This window comes from Bicyclus anynana, chromosome 4 (genome assembly GCF_947172395.1).
Source record: "Bicyclus anynana chromosome 4, ilBicAnyn1.1, whole genome shotgun sequence".
Lineage (NCBI taxonomy): Eukaryota > Metazoa > Arthropoda > Insecta > Lepidoptera > Nymphalidae > Bicyclus > Bicyclus anynana.
In genome coordinates, this window is record NC_069086.1 from 18,558,400 (window position 1) to 18,580,948 (window position 22,549).

Here is a 22,549-nt window from a genome sequence, read left to right on the forward strand (position 1 = left end):
GAATACAATACGAGATTTTAACTATTTGTACTGCCTTATAAATATATAAGAGTTGTGATAACAAAGTGGATATGACCTCTGCCTCCGATTCCGGAGGGTGAGGTTTCGAATCCGGTCCGGGGCATGCGCCTCCAACGTTGCAGTTGTGTGCATTTATGTGTGAAAATTAAATATCACGTGTCTCAAACGGTGAAAGAAAAATATCGTGAGAAAACGTGTGGAAATTCTCCACCACACAAGGTAGACCGATGACTTGCGACTCAGTATCGTGGTGTTTGGAAGTCCTTCAAGAGGCCTACGAGTATGTCTAGAAATTTATTTATTTATTATCTTAAGTTAAAACTAACTTTACACGAACAACCTAATTCGCTAGCTTAGCACTATATTATAATAATTCTAAAACTTAATTCTATTTACCTAAATATATACTTATCTACATTAAAAACTAATATTACTTGCTCGCTAACTTAGCACTACATTATAATAATTCTATTTACCTAAATATATAAATTTGAACTAACACTAGTGGTAGAAATTAAAGTGTAGCTACGATAGCTGTCCTGCTTCATTTTATCCTTTCCCCTATCTTCCATCTCACGTTACGCACGTTCGCCTGCTGCGATCGACAATGGTTGGAGTCGCCCCGCTAATTCGTTGAGAGCTGGTCGTGCGCACGCTGAGAAATATTTTACCGCCATCACAAAAAGCCGTGTACGCGTGTGTTTTGTGGATAAATCATTAAAAACCAACAAGTTGAGTGCTCCTTATAAATAATAGACTGTGAATCAATTTTGCTTGTTTTGTGTTGCCACGCACCCGCTGTTTAAGTCTTATGGTGGACGCATCCTGGACAAAAGAACGGGTCGAAGATCACGTGAGTTCCTTCCTATCCCGTATCTTATCATTCCGGGTGTATTCCAACGAAGCTATCGATCGAAGTTAACGTAAATTACCACCATAACATTTTTTGGTCCTTCGAGCCGGATTTGTACTATAATTTCGTTGTCTAACCTACCTCCGTTGTGACGTACTAAGTTCGCTATTTCTTATTTCGTATTATATTTTTATATTATTGTTATAATATACTATTCCGCACATATATATATTTATTATAATCGAAGAATAAGATGTTTTCTTCGGTTAGTTCCGCTATATAAATAAAATCGATACGCTAATTACGCTAAACTATTACGCCGCGTCATAACTAGTAGGTAGGTACATAACGGTACATACTCCGAATTCATTCATTCATTCGTTACGAGAAACGAAGTATTCCATTTTATAGCATAAATCTTTTGATACTTATAATAGATTTCAAGTAACTTTTTGTTGACATCTTAATATAACGCTATTTGTTAATATTTTTTAACACTTATTTAAAGAAGAAGTATTTACTTTCTTTTATTTAATTAATTTACAAATTAATATTTCATCATGAGTAAAAAAGAAGTCTTGCCCGCAAGCTACAGCGCAGATGAATGCCATCTCAAGCTGTTAGAAGCGAAGAAAGAAATGATGTTTAGCCGCTTACAAGGTATTTACGACTTGACATTACTAGTTAGCGATGACAGTAGCAAACTACCTTCGTTATTGGTACAGGCAGCCAATATAGACGTTTTGCGTAAGGAGTTTGAATTAAATTTGGATCAGTATACTATGGCGCAAATGAAAGTAAATCCAAACGCTGTTATCAGTTATCAAAGTTGGAACGCATTTGAGGAAATGTTTTGTTTTATTAAAAAATCTTTGGAACCCTATTATCATAGTAAAAATGATTCTACAAAACCTTGTCTTTCTAAATTTCCCACAATGAAATCCAGTCTCCCTGCTATTGAATTACCCGACTTTTCGGGAGATTCGTCTCACTGGCAGCTATTCTATGAACAATTCAAGAATTTAATACATAATAACCCAACGCTTTCTGACAGTGAAAAAGTGTGTTATTTAGTTGGAAAATTGAAAGGTTCTGCGGCATCCGTGTGCGCAGGGTTGCCAGTATCGGGTGAAAATTATTCTATTATATGGAAAAATTTGATAGACAAGTATGACGATCCTCGTTCATTGGCTGGTACATATGTAAATCAACTTTTGAATTTTAAATCATTAAATAATAATACCGCTTCTGGTCTCGAATTATTTTTAAATTCTTTCAACTCCTCCGTCGACGCTCTTAAACAATTAAAATTGGATAATTTAACAGATTTTTTCCTATTACATCTCGCACTTCTGAAGCTTGATCCCGAAACGGTGAAACTTTTTGAAATAACTTATCGCAAAGAAAAAATTCCTTCTTACGGACAATTAGTAGAATTTGTCAAAGAACAAAGTAAGGTTCTTTCTAGAGGATGTAATAGTAAACCATCTGATTCGCACGTTTCAACTAAACCTCATAATAAAAAATCGCCTATCGCAAAATTTACTAAATCTTTTGTGAATACGGAGTCTATTCAAAACTCTAAAGACTCTAAATGTATTTTATGTAAAAATGAAAAGCATAATCACTTATATAAATGTCCGAATTTCATGAAATTAACGCCGCAAAAACGATTTCAAGTAGTAAAAAATAATTCTTATTGTACTAACTGCTTAAGCACTCTTCATAAAACCGCCTCTTGCTTATCGACTCACAATTGCGCTCATTGTAACCAGAGACATTCGTCTCTGTTATGTTTTTCTCACGCAAATAAATTTAATTATAGTGATCCGGTTAATATAAACACGGCACAAAACGCAACGCACTCTCATTCTATATCGCTACCCGCTAATAAAACCGCTAACTCTCATAATAATTTTAATTGTTACGCTAATATACCCGCTGATGTAGCTACACAAAAAGCTAAAAATGAGTCGAATAAAGACTCGTCCGTTAATGGACACACATCGCTATGTACAATTTCTCGTGATTTTCATGAACGCAACGCAACTACATTGTTAGGTACCGCTAAAATAAAAGTTATTGATAACTATGGCCGCACTCACTTTCTGCGATGTCTAGTAGACCCTGGCTCGCAGAGTGATTATATTACTATAGCTTCTTGTAAAAAATTATCGCTTCCTGTATATTCACAAAATCGCTTTACAGAAGTACAGGGCATAGGTGGGACTTCTCAAAAAATACTTGGGATTTCTAATTTGAAATTCACCTCACGCTTCGATGACACCAAAGTATACGATATACGCCCTCTGGTGGTAGAAGGTATTACTTCTCAACTGCCTGATGCTAAAGTAAACTTGTCCGCACTAGAAAGCTTGATAAAAAATATTCCATTAGCCGATGACAGTTTTTCAGAACCAGGTTGTGTTGATTTATTAATTGGTGTTAAATTATATTGCGATATTTTGCTTTTTAATAAAATTACCGCTGAGAATAGCTCACCGTCTGCTATAGAAACCTCGCTCGGTTACGTCATCATGGGCGACGCGCCGATCGCTTCTGGGCTTATATCTACTTCTGCCTTTTGCGCTTTCAGTCGTGAACCTCTAGATAATCTCTTAGAGAGGTTCTGGAAGGTAGAAGAAGCTCCTCATCAGAAATTTTTGAGTCCCGAAGAGCAGGAATGTGAAAAAATATATGTCACAACGACTACTCGTAAAACTGATGGCAGTTTTATTGTATCTCTTCCCTTTAAGGAAGACCCGGTTCGCTTGGGTAACTCTTATATACCCGCTAAGAGAAGGTTTCTCAACCTTGAGAAGAAGTTTAATAACTCACCTGATTTAAGAATAAAATATAACGAAGTTATTCAAGATTATTTAGATAAGGGTATTCTTTCTAAGGTTTCTCCTCAAGAAAGCATTATGCCTGGTTTTTACTTGCCTCATAGGCCTGTTATACGGGACGACAAAGCGACTACCAAACTTGGAATTGTTCTAGACGCTTCTATGAAAACTGATGTTAATATATCTTTAAATGATATACTTCATACAGGCTGCAACTTGCAAGCTGAAATATTTAATATTCTAATAAACGTTCGCCTCTTTAAAATCGCTTTTTTCGCAGATGTGAAACAAATGTATTTATGTATTGAAGTTCTCCCCGCTCATCGTAAATTTCAGCGAATTTTATTTAGATTTTCTAATAATGAACCACTAGAAATCTACGAGTTTAATCGCGTTACTTTCGGATTGCGTTCGTCTCCTTTTTTAGCGCTTCGCACGTTACGCGAATTGGCTAAAAGAGAGAAGGATAGATGGCCCGCGGCTGCAGCGATAATCGAAAGAGATGTTTATATGGACGACCTCGCTTCCTCTGCCTCTGATCCTTCAGAAGCAGTAGAGAAGGCTGAGCAGTTGATCCAAATGTTTAAGTCCGGAGGGTTCGATTTAATTAAATGGACTAGTAACTCTCCTGAATTATTACGTAACATACCTCAAACGCACCGACAGTCTGAAGGAATATCGTTTGACGACGAACACACCTTTAAGATTTTAGGATTACATTGGTTTCCCGTTCATGATAGTTTAAGTTTTTTTGTATCTCCCCCCTCGCTCAAATGGACGAAACGCTCTATTCTCTCCGCAACTGCTAAACTCTACGATGTCTTAGGACTCGTTGGGCCTGTGATTTTATACGCCAAATTGATAATTAAGGAATTATGGATTTTAAAGTTGTCATGGGATGAAACGCTCCCTTCTCATATTATAGAGGCTTGGTTACAATTTATAGATGAGCTGCCTCTTTTATCAAAGCTTAAAATTCCGCGACACCTTGGTGTAGAAAATAACTCTAATTTATCTTTACTCGCATTCGCCGACGCCAGTGAAAAGGCGTATGGTTGTGTAATTTATACACACGTGACAAATGGAGATAATAAACCTATCATTTCATTAGTTTGCTCTAAATCACGTGTGTCTTCTCCCTCTAGTTTAGTTACGCTGGCTAGACTAGAGTTAAACGCTCTTGTATTACTTGCAAAATTAGTTCGCAACGTATATGATACTTTAATATCGCGACAACCTGTAGACAATATTTTTGTATTTTCAGACTCTACTGTCGCTCTGTGTTGGTTAAAGTCCTCACCTCACAGATTTCAAACTTACATTGCTAATAGAATATCGCAGTTTCAGGAACTATTGTGTACCGATGATCTCTATCATATTTCTGGTATAGAGAATCCTGCAGATTGTATATCTCGTGGACTATTGCCTTCGCAATTATTAACCCATGAACTCTGGTTCAATGGGCCAACATGGGCTTCATCGCCTATTAATCAATGGCCCGTTCAGAAATTCTCACCTAACACCTCTGCGCTTCCAGAACAGAAATCTATATCTCTTGTCATGCGAAGTGTAGATGAACATCCTTTACTGACGTTAAGTACTAAGTTTTCTTCTTGGCATAAGTATCTGAGATCGGTTGTCTTTTTATTGAAATTTCTCAAGAAATTACCTAAAGGAATTCATATCACCGCGGAAGATTTAAATGTCGCAGAAACAAAAGTCATTGAAGTTGTTCAAAATACAAATTTCTATGAGGATATTCAAAAACTAAAAAAAGGAATTTCGTGTTCGCGTGCTATTCAAAAATTAAATCCGTTTATTCGCGATAATATTCTTCACGTAGGTGGTCGCTTAACTTATTCCTCTTTAGATTATTGTCATAAACATCCGATTTTATTGCCTAGAAAAGGTCATATAATCGATTTGTTAATTGATTACTACCACCGTGAAAATTTACATGCAGGTCCTCAGATTTTACTTTCTATAACTAGACAAAAATATTGGATTTTATCCGCGAGGCGCGCCATAAAACAACGCATACATAAATGTATCAAATGCTATAGATTAAATCCTAAGCAAATATTCCCGTTTATGGCTAATTTGCCGCCATGTCGCATAGAGCAGGCTAACGCTTATACCTATACAGGGGTGGACTTCACAGGTCCGCTCTACATTACTCTATGTAGAGGCCGAGGTATACATAAGCAAAAAGCTTATCTTTGTATCTTTATATGCCTGGTTACCAAAGCAGTTCACTTTGAACTTGCACCTGATCTTAGTTCCGCTTCATTTTTAAATTTATTTAAGAGATTTATCTCTAGATCTGGTGCAAATTGTAAATTTATATATAGTGATAATGGGACTAATTTCGTTTCATCGAAAGGATATTTTGATGAATTATTTTCGCTATTAAAAAGTGATGAGTATTATAAGGATTTTAGTACTGAACTCGCTAAACGCCGCATAATCTGGAAACTAAATCCTCCCACTGGGAGCCATTTTGGGGGCATATGGGAGAGCAACATAAAAAGTGCAAAATCCCTTCTTTTTAAAGTGATAGGTAAGCAGATTTTGACGTATGAAGAGATGCTTACAGTAGTTACGCAAATTGAAGCGATATTAAATAGTAGGCCGCTTTACCTTGCGAGTACGGACCCTTCTGAGCCTTCTGCTCTAACGCCAGCTCACTTTTTATATAGAGTGCCTTTAGAGTATTTACCTGCGCCCGATCTTAGTGGTGAAAAGGAACGGTTACTTAGTAGATTTATGCTTTTAGATTCGCTAATTCAATCATTTTGGAAACGCTTCCGGGTTGAGTACTTACACACCCTCCAAACACGCGAGAAATGGAATACTACGTCTCTTTCGGTTAAGGCAGGGACTGTGGTCCTTATTAACGTAGATAACGCTCCGCCCTTGCAATGGCCATTGGGCATTATAACACGCATATTCCCTGGCAAGGATGGGATTACTAGAGTCGCTGAAGTAAAGACTAAAACTGGACTCTTCATTCGGCCTATGGTGAAGCTTTGTCCTTTGCCTGCGCAATAGACTAGTCTTACGTTATTTTAAGTAAGTGTCTTATTGTATTAAATATCTATTAATTTATCAGAATTATTTTATTATTAACTATATTATTTATCGCTATTAATATTTATAACTCATAAATATTTGTCTCTAAGTACTTATACGTATAATTTGTTTATTTGTATTATGTACTTTCGCTATTTTCTTTATTTTTTTTATTGCGAGCTTAGTAGCTCACAGACGGGGGAATGGTAGAAATTAAAGTGTAGCTACGATAGCTGTCCTGCTTCATTTTATCCTTTCCCCTATCTTCCATCTCACGTTACGCACGTTCGCCTGCTGCGATCGACAATGGTTGGAGTCGCCCCGCTAATTCGTTGAGAGCTGGTCGTGCGCACGCTGAGAAATATTTTACCGCCATCACAAAAAGCCGTGTACGCGTGTGTTTTGTGGATAAATCATTAAAAACCAACAAGTTGAGTGCTCCTTATAAATAATAGACTGTGAATCAATTTTGCTTGTTTTGTGTTGCCACGCACCCGCTGTTTAAGTCTTATGGTGGACGCATCCTGGACAAAAGAACGGGTCGAAGATCACGTGAGTTCCTTCCTATCCCGTATCTTATCATTCCGGGTGTATTCCAACGAAGCTATCGATCGAAGTTAACGTAAATTACCACCAACTAGAGTACTTGCTATAGCAAATAAACCACTCAGAAATCCTCCTGATCCTCCTACTCAGAGTACAAGAAAATATGTCAATTTTCCCAGATTTACGACGTTCAGAGTGCGAAATTTAACAGTATAGTTAAACCTATTCGCGTGATGGTACGATTCTAGCAACTTCACACAATCAGTCTCGTCTGCAATATATAAATTACCATTAATTAAAATATAAATATAATAATTATATAGCCCATCCGGACAAGTGCTCTTGACAACTACTTATACGTATATACGAGTTAGATAATAATAATCTGATGCAGTTTGCACCGAACGCCGTTGGTTACAACTCGAAAGTTTATAATTAGACGTTAATTAGTGCCTTCTGCCTAAAAGGCAATGTACTCGTGCCTTTTGACAATTTTATTTCGCTTATTACAAGTAGGCTTTTAATATCATTTATTTACTTTTATGAATATAAAAAACATGTTAATATTAAGTAATAATATTTTTACGGCTACAGCTTTTTTTATAATTAAAAGCTTTATTTAAAATCGAAAAAGCTTTTAGAGTTTTTTGTATGTCAACTGATATGGGGAAGTCCAACCACCACCGTGTTTATGTTCATGTTATTTTCTACCGTCAAACATTTTTAACTGAATTATTCTCGCTAAGGGATTATGTTGAGAGTCAGAGGTATTTAAATCGTTAATTTTTAACTTAGACAGCGAAGCTAAATGTTTCCATGAATCTCTGTTATTAAGATCAACGTTAAAATTGTTTAAATATTATAATAATTACAGTAAGATTTCGACTTTTTTGAGGCACCTCTGGGGAAGTCCCGCTGCCAAGCAGCATCGCTATGTCATTGGTTCAAAGTTAATACTCAACAATATTAAGCTTTTTAAAAAGCTGCATAATATTTTTAATATTTAATGTATAATATAAAAAAATTAATGCCGCTAGTCAAATAGATAACATTTGCTGTTAGTAATTTTAAGTATCAGGAAATAATAATAAACACAAACAATATAAAATAAGGCTCCTAAATAACAGATATACTAATATCTCATAGATAGAGCACAGTAAGTACGCGGAAGCGATTACAGTGTTGGAAGTATTTTGTAATTGGGCTGTCAGTATCTTGATATAATTGCGTAGCCCTTAATAAGGGCTAATACTTGTATGTACGACTAATGAACGATTAAATAAAAATGCAATATACACTAACGACGTACATACACAATTATTATATAGCGGAATTCTGCTAATAAATGATTTCCAAGAAAAAATAAATTTTGACTTAGAAATCCTAATGTTGCAATACTTACACTTGAAATAAATATACGCTAAACACTTAAAAGAACTGTTCTTTTTTAATATTATTTCTAGCTTCCCAATTTCAGTGTTACCAAATTTCTCTAAAATTAAAAGATAATTTCGCCAAAAATCCTTATAAAACCTAACACTCAATTAAGTTTTCACATTGTTGCAGATATCAAAGGGACGGGCGCGACCAAATGTGTTCAAATCAACCACTGCCTTCCATCGTGTATACGTCTATTAGCTAACCAAGTAAGTTGATTTTTATAAAATCGATTTTTTTTAAGTACACCTATTTCTGTGAAATTACTAGACCTACAATGACGCGTAAAATCAGACAGAGATATCGAATGAAAAATAATCTGTAACTACCTCACCTAAATTAGCACGCTGCTATCATCGTCCTAACCTAACATCAGCAGGTGATATTGTAGCAATAATGGTCGTTTTAACGGGCCCGACAATCCACATTGAGGCAACATGATGGGTCCAAGCTTTAAATTCCTTCTATATTCTCCTTTAAGGAGTAAAATACAATGATAAAATACAACACAAAAAACTAGTGCAAATAGAAAAAGTAAGGTAACATACCTACTTTAAAGCGTCCTTACGAAAATAGGAACAGTTGAAAATCGTAGTCGATGCCGTCAAATCATTTACCTAATGATGTCACCTTGACACGAAAAGAAATATTTGATCATTCCTTCCTCGTAGCCCAAAATATTTTAAAAGTTCCCAGCGCCGGCCCAGCTGATCAAGGACATTACCCGCTTATCCGGACCGACCTATAACTCTATCGGGCCTACTCACGCTGCATATACAGGTTGATTCATAAAGTTTCTAAAATGCGTTAAAACTTAAAACATGAAGCTAAAGTCAGTCATATACGGTCAAATATTCTCACGTTTCTGCAGCGCAAACGGCAGCAAAGACGTTTCATAAGTCGAGCCGTCATACATGCAGCGACCAATACACGATCAGTTATAGTCGTAGGTGCTGCAGAAACATGAGAATAATTGATCGTCAATGGCGTGCATTAAAAGCTGCATTTTCACAAAGTACAAATAGTTCATCAACATTTACGATTAGGCGGATTTACGAAAGGTTAAATCAATAAATAACGCTTTTTGCAGACTGGTAAAAAAACCCTGGCTTAATTTGTTACGTCACTGAGTACCGAAACGGTTTTATTTCCTAGGGGATGATTTTGGGCAATACACACCTTATTGACAGTTATTATTTGTCAGACATCAATTGATGGTAATAAACGCGTCTTTTTAGATAAACAACGAATTTTACAGAAGCAGTTAACAACAATCATCTCAGCTTTCAGCGTATAAAACTAGTGACAAACTGTTGCAATGTTCATTTAAACATTCTTATACTGAACTATTAATTGTTTTGCAAGCCCGTGACAGAGCCAAGAACAAATCTATAATAACATCGTAATGCCGAACAGCCTGTACATACTCGTACGGTTTATGACACACTACAGCACACACGCCCGTATGTTTATCACGGCGCGACCTCGGGCGCGGCCGACTCAATTCGTAAGTACCATCCAAGGTCCGGCCGAAAACGGCCCGCGCGCACCGCTGATATTTTTCCACTGGCTGTGATCATTTAAATAAACACACATTTCTGTTAGAACCGTTAGCGTTGAGGAAGATCAGTTAGCGAGGACGTTTATGAGGTCCGCCACGATCTATGGATGAATTAACGCAATTTATATTCTCAAAACATTAACACTTTTCCTACTAATAATTGTAATTGTAGAGGTTTAAGTGAGACACACGCGTCAATCTTATAAAACCTTTCCTATTTTGAGGTCGGTGATAAATAAAATGTAAAATATACAAATATTTAAATACTAAATACTCGTAATTCATAACAAAAAAATTAAAAATAATAGCAAAATATGGCGCAAATTGAAAATCTAGCTGTCAATAAAATAAAGTAAAAATTTTATTGTTACACAGTAATTTCAGTAAAATTTCCCACCTAAATATTTACAAACAAACAATTCTTAATTAACTGAAATATAAATGTATATGAAACACAAGTCAAAACAAGGTCCAAAAAAGGGCACCCGCATAAAAGCAGCCAAGAGCGCCGGCGGGTGATAAAAATGGCTCAATGTTTTCCGGGTGGAAAGTTGTTCCGAGCAAGGTCGCGGGCGAGGGCATACACCCGCGGCGGCGTCACGTCACGGCGTCACGGCGTCACCGCGGCGTCACGAGCGAACTGTGAGGTGCTGATTGCTATAGCTTGGCAACTTCGTTCGTAATACTCCCGATGGTCCGCGCGGTCCGGGGGGCATGTAGCGATGGATGAAAACCCCGCGACTGATGCACCTCACTTCCCCGCACGCACGATTACACATCCGCGTGTCAGCAACGAACTTTTTCAACGGCGTAGGCTCATACTACTTCTACCGATCTCCTCTTATAATCTTAACCAGTGGACGCCCGCAACTTTGTTCTCATGGAAACTCCTTCCTATTTTGAAGAACAGATTGTTATACAATTTCCCTGTTACAATGTCTTAAGCTCCTAAATAATTAAGCTTCTATAGAAGTAATTTAAGCATGTTACTCCTTTAGGAGCTTAATTACGAGTACGAGACTCCTTAGGAGTCCGGCGTATACAAAAATAACTTTTGTAATCCGGCTTGTTGTTTCAGAGATTAGGAATTTTAAACATACATACAGACAAACGAACTTTTCTGCTTAATAATACGAGCGAACCCCCGCGACTTTGTCTGCGTGGATTGCGTTTTGGTTTATACATTTCCCCGTTACATTTTTATTAAATTTTGGAGGTATACGTCACCGGCGCAGTATCAAGATCACGCGTATACGCAATTTCTTATTAAGAATTCCCATGCGTTCGGCCATCTGTGTATACTGCCACTCGCCATAAAACACTCTTGCTATACTATAACCCCTATACACGAATATATTGCATCACCTCGGCCCCGTGGCACGCTGTGGGAACGCGTCTGTAGGAAGAGCATTGAGATGCAATTTTACAATCAACGCCGGGACATGCACAATTACCGCGGCAGGTGTAGGGACGAGTGCCCACGCCGCTCGCCTAAGGTCACATGTACCTTGCGCGACATGTGCATGACATGTGCCGACCAACAAATAGAAGTCTCAACAGCTCCACCTTTATAGAAATCGCAGTTGAGTCCGAATTTATAACTGAAACCGGACTTCACCGACAGATCATTTGCCCTGCCTGTTGGACACTCCATCGACACTCCGCTAACATTTATCGAGTTAGGGGTTTCAGTTTGTTTATAAAATGCATAGTAGTTGAATTTGAGACCCTGGGACTAACAAACTCCGAGGCTGTCCCAAAAAGCACTGGCTTGACGTTGTAAGCGCTGACATGAGAGCCAATCAAGAAGTCGGATGCCCAAGATCGGGCAAAGTGAGCGAATTTGTTCCAGAAAGCGGTCCGATTTAGAAGGAGAATATAATAGTTCAATTCGACACATAGCGTGTAAATGATTTCCTAGACGAGTCCCTACAATATATTTTATGAATTCCAGTATCAGTTTTTACGACTAGTTGGACGGAAACTTATAAAAGGAGAGGTAATTTAGAGTCTAGACCTATCACTGTGCTTCAATGCGGGTTGGCCGGCTTATAAAGTGACTCTATCAGTTGCTAATGATAATGACCGGGACCGACTGTCCAATATGCTTCTGAGGTAAAGTGATGTAACACCACCAACTTCCCAACTCCAGATTGCAGTTGGATTTCTCTAAAAAAAAAAAGAAAATCTCATTTCACAGTCCGACTCAGGATCTTAAAAAAAGTTTCCTTTTTATTTTTCACTTTTCAGTTCCTGCATTTAAATTGATATATTTATTATTGGCAACAGTTAACTCAGTATTTGTACAAGTGTTATTTATGTGAATGGAATGTTCCATACTTTATCTAATCGCCCTTTGAATAATCTTGTTTTCATAACAATATCGCGAATTTTCTAAAAAAAAATAGCAAACCATATTTACTCTACGATTATAAAGTTAACATTATGATTTTTTAATGTAAATATTAATCACGAAATTGCAAGCAAGCATCCAGCGGGCTAACCGCTCGATGTCATCGGCCCCCTAGTGGGGGGTCAACCAACACTGCGCTTTCCACTGCGGGGTCGCCATTCCAGCACCTTAGGACCCATCCATCGGCTCAGCGGAGTATAATTAAATCGATTATAGCTAATATATTTAATTCCAATGTATCAATAGTATTACCGTTATCTGAACCAATCATCGTTGACCTCCGTGATAACGCGCGAATGTCCTCCGCCTGTTGTTGTTGTGAGTGTTGTGTTAGCACAACACAACACTTCCTGCTCGCTGCTGCGTAGCGAGCCAAGGATAACACACTATGCATTACGAGTAGATTGATAAATAGTTGTATCAACAATACATATAAATAAAATTGAAGTGTATGTCTGTAATTTTCTAATAACTGTATTTTGTCAAGTGAAAGAAAAAAGAAATAACGTTTACTTAAAAGTGCTTTTAGTTATAGCCTAATCTTTGAATGGATTTTTTAATGATAAAAGAGATTATTTAGTAACATATAGGCTACTTTTATCTCGGAAAAATCTATAGAATTTGTGATTAACTCAATTACACGCATACGAAGTCGCGGGCCTAGTTGCAAATATAACGGGTTATAAGTTCATTTTAATCAGCTTGGTTTTTAGCCTACTGGGCCTATATCTATAATGTTTTGAAGCTTTTGTCTTTTGCCTGATAGAAGGTAGAAAACTATCGCCTATAAACATAACATTGCCTGACACGGCATGCTAGGAACATTTCCTATGTCTATCAACTAGAGGTGTGAGTGCTTTGCCTCATGTGCCTGTAATTACATCGGCAAAGTTGCAGTTTAGACCAAAACACAAACACAGCAATGCTGCAGAAATAAGTTTAGCGATAGTGCTTCCCCGAACGAGCTCTCTCACAAAAAGCTCTACTGGTAATAGCTGAGACCCATGACACTATTCAATGCGATTTGGCGGTTTTAGGGTGACAATGTCGTGACTGTGTAATAATCACTACCAAAAGGCCCCCGTAAAATGATCTTTAATGGGATCTACGGCTTAACGTTCTCCCCGAGGTACCTAGGGGAGCACTTACCATCAATATAGCAAATCATTTCAAAATTCATTTATTTCAAGTAGGCTTAATTTACAAGCACTTTCGATACGTCAAGTTTGTCTAAGCCGACTCAACTGTTGCTCGTTTATAATAATAATTATTAATATCAAATATTATAATATTCAATTTTTATCAATATTATAATATTCAATTTCAATTTTTGTTTTTCAAAATTCATTCTATTAATTACATACAAATACTTACATAACTAAACATTGAGGTATCCATCCACCAACCAATAAGCCCACATGCTTGCAGCACTAACGACTTGATATCTGATAAAACTGATGGTGTGTTGGTCACAATGTTCACACACGATCATTTTTATCGTATGCCAAGCAATGAGTGCGGTAAACTTCGAACACCATTCTTTTACGTTGCAGGAAATAAAGTTAGGATTAATTAGGCAAACATACAGTTTGCACGTCATAAATACGTTACAATTAAAAAATGCCGCGTTTCATAATCAGCAAGCGAGTACCATGTAGCGATATGATAACATTAATTGCATCACATTGTCGGCTGTCCGCCGAGCGCTGGGCCGAGCCCGGCGCCCTTCGCCTTGCCACTCCAAGCCAAATGTCTCTACCAATGCTGCACTAGGGCTGCCATTCATACTAGTGATGAATGTGAAAGTAAGTCTATCTGTCCGCCTGTTTGTTAGATTTATTGTGCCTGAAGATAAAAGTGCGTGTTGCCAGTGATGACCTATGGTTCCGAGACTTGGTCGCTAAATATGAGCCTCATAAGAAGGCTTAGAGTCACACAGCGGGCGATGTAACGTGCTATGTTAGGAGTATCTCTGCGTGATCGAATCAGAAATGAGGAGATACGCAGAAGAACCAAAGTCACCGACATAGCTCAACGAGTTGCGAAGCTGAAGTGGCAATGGGTGGGGCACATAGTTTGAAGAGACGATGGACGTCGGGGTCCCAAAGTGCTGGAATGGCGTCCCCGCACTAGAAAGCGCAGTGTCGGTCGACCCCCCACCAGGTGGACTGACGATATCAAGCGAGTCGCAGGGATTCGCTGGATGCAGGTGGCTCAGTATCGTGATGTTTGGAAGTCCCTACAAAAGGCGTATGTCCTGCAGTCGTTCGTGCTTTTGCCGCAAAAGTGAATATAGAAGGGGATGAAACATGTCTTGAAACTATGTATTCAATTCCTTCATACTTTAATTTATACCTATTTACGAAAATTTGAATAATATAAAACACTATAATGTATTTTAGAACTTTTGTGATAAGGGCGTAAAATGCTGATCAGGTAGGTATAGGTAATTTACTAATTTCCACTCCACTTCACTTGTGCACTTTACAGAACTAGCTATCTATACTAATATTATAAAGCTGGAGAGTGTTTGCTTGATTAAACGCGTTAATCTCAGGAACTACTGGTCCGATTTGAAAAATTCTTTCAGTGTTAGATAGCCTATTTATCGAGGAAGGCTATAGGCTAGGTTTTATCCTCGTATTGAAAAATAAGGATTATACTTTAAGAAATAAAACTCAGTGGAGATGCTCAGTGGAACTGAAATCCATGTTTCCAAGATCCTAACTCATATATAAGCCGCCATGTTAAAAAGGGGGAAGGCTTGGTGGTTAGTCTATTTTATGTAGGATTTTGATTCTATAACTTTTTGCCGTAACTTATGTACTATGTGTGTGTATGTATTATGTGTGAGTGTGTGCACACGCCAAGTAATAGCTTACCTTCAAAGGTTTTGAAGTAAGCTTTTGAATATATTTTTTTATTAATTATTCCATTGAATGCAACACCGCAGCATACATAGCAAGGTTAAAAGGTAACTGAGGCGTGGAAATACCAACACATAGTGTGTGTGAGTAACACACGCTCCGTTGAAACTTTCCATGTAACGAAGGTCAAAATCTCTACTATGTACTGTATAATACCAGCCCTTTTGTAATAAAAAAAACCTTAGAGTTAATTTTTAGAGAATGACAAGGTAGAATTTGACTGCAATCTTATCTGGTGTTAAGTGATAATGCAGTCTTAAATGGTATAGTGTAAATTTTAAATGTGGTATAGATATTCTATTTTCCGAATCAGGTTTGGGTTTGGTTGCAGTGGCTGGTGTACAGACAGACGCCTTTGTGTTAAGCAAAACTGTTCGTTGGCAAAGCTGAAGCAAATTTATAAATTACTAGCAGATGCCACGCGGTTTCATCCACATAGTCTTTTCAATACAAACAAACAAACAATAAAATCATTCCTCTTTATAATATCAGTACTGAAGTATAATATTAGTATAGATCATCATGTAAATGACAATTATATTAAATCTTGATGCAATGTTTTTAATATACGGGTGTCAATTTGCTACTACGCTTATAACTAAATCGTCTTCCGACTATAGAATATCTATAAAAGTTTTTTCCTATATCACTGACGCCGCTTGTCCTAAGAGTTAATTAAAGGTAAAACTTGCCTTACTATGCTATGCTAAATGTGTAAACTCTATATTATTTAGCCAAAGTTAGTTGTCAACCCTAATAAAATTATAATACGAGTACAAAATCTATTTTAATACTTTCTTGTAAAAATACACATCGTGCGGTCTAGACAAGGCAAAGATTGGATTGGGCCTCCGAAGGGAGTAGGTCCGAGATTGTGTGCAGGATTCTGAGCAAATATATTCTGTACTGATAAAAATAGTAATTGAGTTATATGTTTGTGTTTGTGAGTTATTATAAGTTAATTTTTCAGACATAAATTCAGTCATCACAGCGGTTACTGAATGCCATGTGGGATAAAAAAATCTGTATGACTAGAAATCCTCTTAATCCATTACAATTTAATTTACAACCATGGTTTCAATTATTTAAAATCATATCGTACGGGCGAAGTGGGAAAATTTTAAATTTATCATCATCAAAAAGTTTTTGTTAAAATTTTTTTAATATTACAAAATTGATTTTGAAAACGCATTTAAAATGTTAGTTTGTTGAAAATCTATCACACGTACTTATATGTATACATCATTGCATTCATCTAAGAAAGAACACGTAAGACAAGCAAATTATATAACAGTCATGGACCAAATAACAAAAATAACATTATCGACAATAGCCTACAAATTAAATCACCATACGACCTCCATTTGAATTTATATCTTCGTGTATTTCCTCAATTTGTTTCTTTACATTTAAATATAAACTGAAAACCAATAACATTTGAGTATGTTTTTCTTTGAACAAGTTATTCCGTTGAGTGTGTGTGTAATCATTAACGATAGGGCTAAGGGCTCGTGTAATCGATAGACAGAACCTTGAGTGTACCTTTTCAAGTACAAACTCGTCACCGAACGTTCGTTGTTCTATGGACATCTCATCTTGATTGATGATATGGCTAGTTTTGTTTGTCGAGGACAAAAATTCATGATATGATTGCGTAATAAACGTGTCTTATTACGTAATCTGTTCCAGTTGTTTGGAAGTCAAAGTACAGAAGGTACTCTGGAGTCAAAGTACAACTGAATTGAAATGATGTTTATCTTAAAAGTACTTTGATTGACCTCGTTTTAGTTAATTTTTTTTATCTTTTACTATATAATAACTGTAGTATAATTCAAAGTCAGATAGAACTTCTATTAAACGGTATTTTAGGAAATGCAATTTTTATAATAAGGCAACAACAGTGTGCAATAAAATAAGAAATGGATTCTGCACAAATGAGTCAAATTTATTAAAAATAATTCCAATAGATTGAGCAATGAGTAAAATTTACTTAATGATTATCTTTTTATTTAATTAACTTCAGTGTTAAAATCTACTCTTGCGACTTGCGAGAAAAAAAAATGTTTTGGTACAAGGAAAGGATAATTCACTCAATTTCGTTTTTCCTTTTTACTGTACCTACAAACAAAAAAGGACAGGAAAATAAATTACAATGATCAAGAGCGAACAGGTGCAAGAAGGTGGCATTATCCCAAAAAGGTATCGATGGATTGACAGTACGTCATTTCGAACTACGTGAATAAATACAAAATGTATTCAGTACTGTTTATAGACTTAGCGTCCTAGCCAAATATCTACTGATGCGATTGTTTTTTTTTTTAATCTTGCAAGACAATGGTTTAGTTTGAAAAAGAACGACTATCGATAAATAACAATTAGCAATCGCAGTTCAATATTATTAATTGTGGAAAAGCATATTCTAACAAATATATCTTTACAACATCACTATTTAAATTAGTTTTTGTACACATTGTTTTGCAGGTCAATATACTTCCCCTGCTTAGTAATAAGTTCAGGTCAATATTACTATATTCTGAATCGCTTTGTTTCTGGCTTCGATAATAACTTCCCATATTTCTCAATAGTAGTACAGTACTAAAGTTATGTATTTTAAATTAAATTCAACTGTCTACAGTTTGTACTCAGCCTATATATAGTAAGTACCATGAACGTAAGGAAAAAGTGTTTGTTTCATAATGCAGTGCACTAACTAAGGCTATCCAGATAACTGAACTGCTAACAAGGTAAAGGGATCGCCATTGAAGTAATCGTAACATACGAGAAGCTTCCGAATGAGTCAACAGACTGTTTAATGAGAAGACACTAATGTTTTGATGAGTCTATGAGTTTAATTGGTAATAGCTGTGATAATGATCGTCATCAGACCTATTAAAGTAGAACTACTAGCCACAAGACTTCTCTTATAGTATTGTTTAGATCAAAAGAGTACAATGTTAAGAAGTATTTTATACATTGCATGGTATTTGTCACATTGAAAAAGTGCGCCAGAAAACTTGAAAACGATTATCTTACTTAAATGGATTGTTCTCTAGAAAACGATCAAATAACTTAGAGTTAGACAATATTTCAATTAAACTTGCCTCTGATTATAATTACCATAGGATGTTCCAACATGCAAAAGGATAAAAGCCACTGCTGGAGCTGGAAAATATAGTATCAAGCACCAAAACCAATTACAGTTAGGTCAGAAAGCGAATTTTAGTGGTTTTAACATAGAAGCCAGTTGGTCCACACGTCACGTTCTCACGAGCTCAAGTGCCAAGAGAAAGTGTACAAAATATGCAAGTCGCGCTGCGCCGGCACGCCGCCATTTGCAACCACAATTACTGACGGCTTAGAAGAAATAAAATAAGATGTGAATATAAATCTATTAGCTGGGCATATGGTTATCTTTGACGAAGAAATCCTAGGCATGAGTCTTAAAAACAAATATTATGACATCAATTTTGATATGAAACCAACATACTTGATGTTGCATAAGATTGATCTATTTTTGTAGCTTTATAGCCCTGAATATATAAACATTAAGCCACTTAAAAAATAAAAAAAAATAAAGCAATAGATTACAGAAAGAGTCATTGAAAACAAAGATACAAGCATATAAGAATGTATAAAGAAAAAGCGAAAGAAGAAGAAAACATGTTTTAAATTCTTGACAAAATAAGTGAGAACTGAAAGTTAAAAGAAAGACTCAATTACAGAAGTCAAAAAAGCTCAAAGTTTGAGGTTACAGTAACCGATAGAGAATGTTTGAGCCAAGGTCCTCGGATGAGGAATATTCATAAATCATTCTTTCTTGTCAATTATTCGTAATGTAAATGCAATACGTATTTCGCAAAGTGGTTAAAGGCGATTAAAGAAAACAAATTATGATTATAAGAGGACAATTTTGACATGTCAACAATGCTGGCTAAATATTTTTATTGAGAGAAATATATGAGTAAGCTCCAGGAAATGAAAAAACTCAGACAAAGGTCTCAGATAGTCACAAATATCACTCAATGAAATCACTTTAATTTTTGAAGTATTTGCCGTAGCAATATGTAGGTACTTTTTATTTTTGCTAAACAGGATTTTTACTTTTACTACACCTTTGTACTGCTTTTTCTACAAAGGTGCAAAATTCAAAATATAATTCTACTATGGAATCTGAACACTACCTCTACATAGTAATAAAAAACCCGACCTTGAATAAACCAGAGCCAATATATAACCGAAATGCCAAAAACATTGACCATTGACCGCTATAGAAAGTAAACAACGATAGAGCCAATGCGTACGGCCTTCAGAGTCTTAAAGCACCAAACGAGATTGCGCCTTACCTAACCAAACATGAAGTAGAGGATATTATTGTATACGAGCATAGTGACTCGAAAATTTTTTAAACCTTGCAACCTTGAAAATTGTGTTTTATTTCTTACATAATAAGGTATATTTTTGAAAAGTGAGTCTGGTTGCTACCGTGTCTAAGTCAGGCAGTCCCACCACGTCGCCGCAGTGAAAGTGAACGGTGACGCGCGGCACGCGGAAGCGTAGAGTAGTAGCTAAGGTGAAGGTATGATATTATCGGCTTTTTACTCACTCACTGCTAATAAAGCGAACCTGTTTCTTTAAATTTGTTTAGAATTACAACTACTATTACGTTGTGCACCACTAATATTACAACATCCAAATGCAGACATTAATGCGTAATTTAAAAAATCAGCTCACCGATTGTTACACTTATTCGAAATAGGAATGATTCTGAGTGAGGTAAACAGCTATGACATCAAAAGAGACACATGAATCAGTTTTTACAAAGCTTTAATACTCTAAAGCTAACGTTTATTATATAGATCACATAAGTCCTGAAAATTTTCCGAGTAGTTTTGTTAATAATAAGAATTGATAGATTACCTCTTCTAGATTGAAATGCTTTATATAGCAACATTTGGAACACACGATAAAATACGGGATCATAAAAGAAACTCGTAACAATGAGATGAAAACGAGAAAGTTAAATTTTTTTTTTTTATTTAGGCAGACCATGAGTCACATCCATAAGGTCAATGTTAAATATAAAACAAAGGAATCCGCGAGGTGATGCCGGCTATTTCGACTTTAATGCAGGAGCACGACAGGCATCACACAAGTTAGGCCACGATTCTTTGATCATCGCTAGACGCACCGCTGACTTCTATCTGACACCGCTCAGAAATAACTACCAAGATATCTTAACTTTTATGGCTTAGTTTAACATACCTGAGCTTTTGATATAACAGCTATTATCCATCTTTTGATTTAGAGTAAGTTTTGATGTTCACAAACGTAACACAAAGTTTTGTTTTCTGGAATTCGTAGTCGTCTATATACTCGTAATACGCTTAACAAAAAAGAATTGTAACTCGCTACGATTCTCTTGTTAGGTGTTATGTGCTCGTACTTCTTCAGACACCCTAAAAACAAAAGTTCTGACTGTCAAACGAAAGTCCATATAAAATTACAAACCGTAACAAATCTGTATGAATGACGCAATCTGTCTCAAAATGATCTATGCTTCCAAATTAACAATAATTCAAATATTTTAGAATTTAAACTATCGTGAGTATTATTCATATTAATTGATTATGAAACACGGCTAAAACTCACGTGATATTAGGTCGGAGTATGCCCGACCTAATATCACGTGATATTAGGTCGGGCATACTCCGACCTAATATCACGTGAGTTTTAGCCGTGTTTCATAATCAATTAATAATTCAAATAATTGAAAGTGAAAATTGTTTATTTTCTTAACACATGCGTTAGCGCATGCTTATATCGCATCTTCATTTAATCACATACTAGGGGTATGTGATTAAATGAAGATGCGATATAAGCGACGAGGTCGTGGCCCCGCGGCCGCGTGCAAATACGGTGGGTGCGCTTGCGCAAGTCAGTGTTCCAGATCCGGCACTCTCGGTTTCGGCGAGCCACGGTCACGGACACTTGCTACAGTTTTGTTTTTATAACACTTTTGTCCGGTGACATTGGCGCGGGTAATCCGGCATGCTTGATTACCTCAATGACTATAGCTATTTAGTGACGTCATTTTTTTTTCGATAATATTACATTACTTTTTAATTCATTGGCGCATATTACGTTCATAATGTGCTTTCACCCTAATTTCTTGAATCCTTTAAAACCCCCGATCATTTGGCCTGTATGCCGACGCTTGGGAATTTCAGTTATTTCATTTACGATTTTCATTCTTCATCAACGAAATAAGTCTCAGAGGTCAGAGGGTCACTCATAATGACTTAAAAATAATATTTCAGACAGAATAAAGATTAAAAATTGTGTTCTCCGAGACGTTAGCCAAATGAAAACCTCATATAGCAAAATAGTGTTAGTACAACCTAAATAGCTATTATTTTTGGGAATGCGCCCAATATCCTTAACCTCTGTTCTCGGTTTTGGCCATCCACGGTCACGGGCAGCTGTTACAGATCGTTTTTGTCCGGTGACATTGGTTGAGGTAATCCAGCTAGATCGCTACAACGAGCGGCAGTAAAAACAAGGTTTATTGTCTATGTCTTGTGTCCAAATCATCAACTTAATCGTTAAATTTTGCAAATCGTTTTTGATCCACTTCCTTCATGTCATTTAGCTGTTGTAATATGTATATGCTTAACTCAACAAATATCGATCGGGTTTTCATCTCTATGTTGTTGATGTTCCTAGGAATAGTACCAAAACGCTTTGCTTCTTCTTTTCTCATACGCACGGCTAGGGTTTGGAATACCCTTCCCAAGTCTGTATTTCTTGATTCTTCTAATTTGGGTATCATTTAAATACAAGGCAAGCGTGTCCCACCTTAGACTATATCTATTC

General features: G+C 36.4%; 2 protein-coding genes across 8 annotated transcripts in view; one reads left to right on the forward strand and one right to left on the reverse strand.

Annotated features, from left to right (window-relative positions):
* The window catches only part of LOC112051403 (ecdysone-induced protein 74EF), a 249,748-nt gene that overhangs the window by 42,973 nt on the left and 184,226 nt on the right, over positions 1-22,549 (forward strand). For 5 of the 7 annotated variants that reach the window (XM_024090026.2, XM_052891429.1, XM_024090029.2 and 2 more), the window contains exon 2: positions 8,905-8,984. The gene's annotated coding sequence lies outside the window, so the exon portion shown is untranslated. Of the gene's footprint in view, positions 1-4; positions 7,345-8,904; positions 8,985-22,549 lie in introns of those variants that run through there. The other 2 variants (XR_008252435.1, XR_008252436.1) reach the window with 1 other exon arrangement.
* LOC112051405 (U7 snRNA-associated Sm-like protein LSm11) overlaps positions 1-22,549 on the reverse strand; it is a 58,828-nt gene that overhangs the window by 2,723 nt on the left and 33,556 nt on the right. The window lies entirely within an intron of this gene.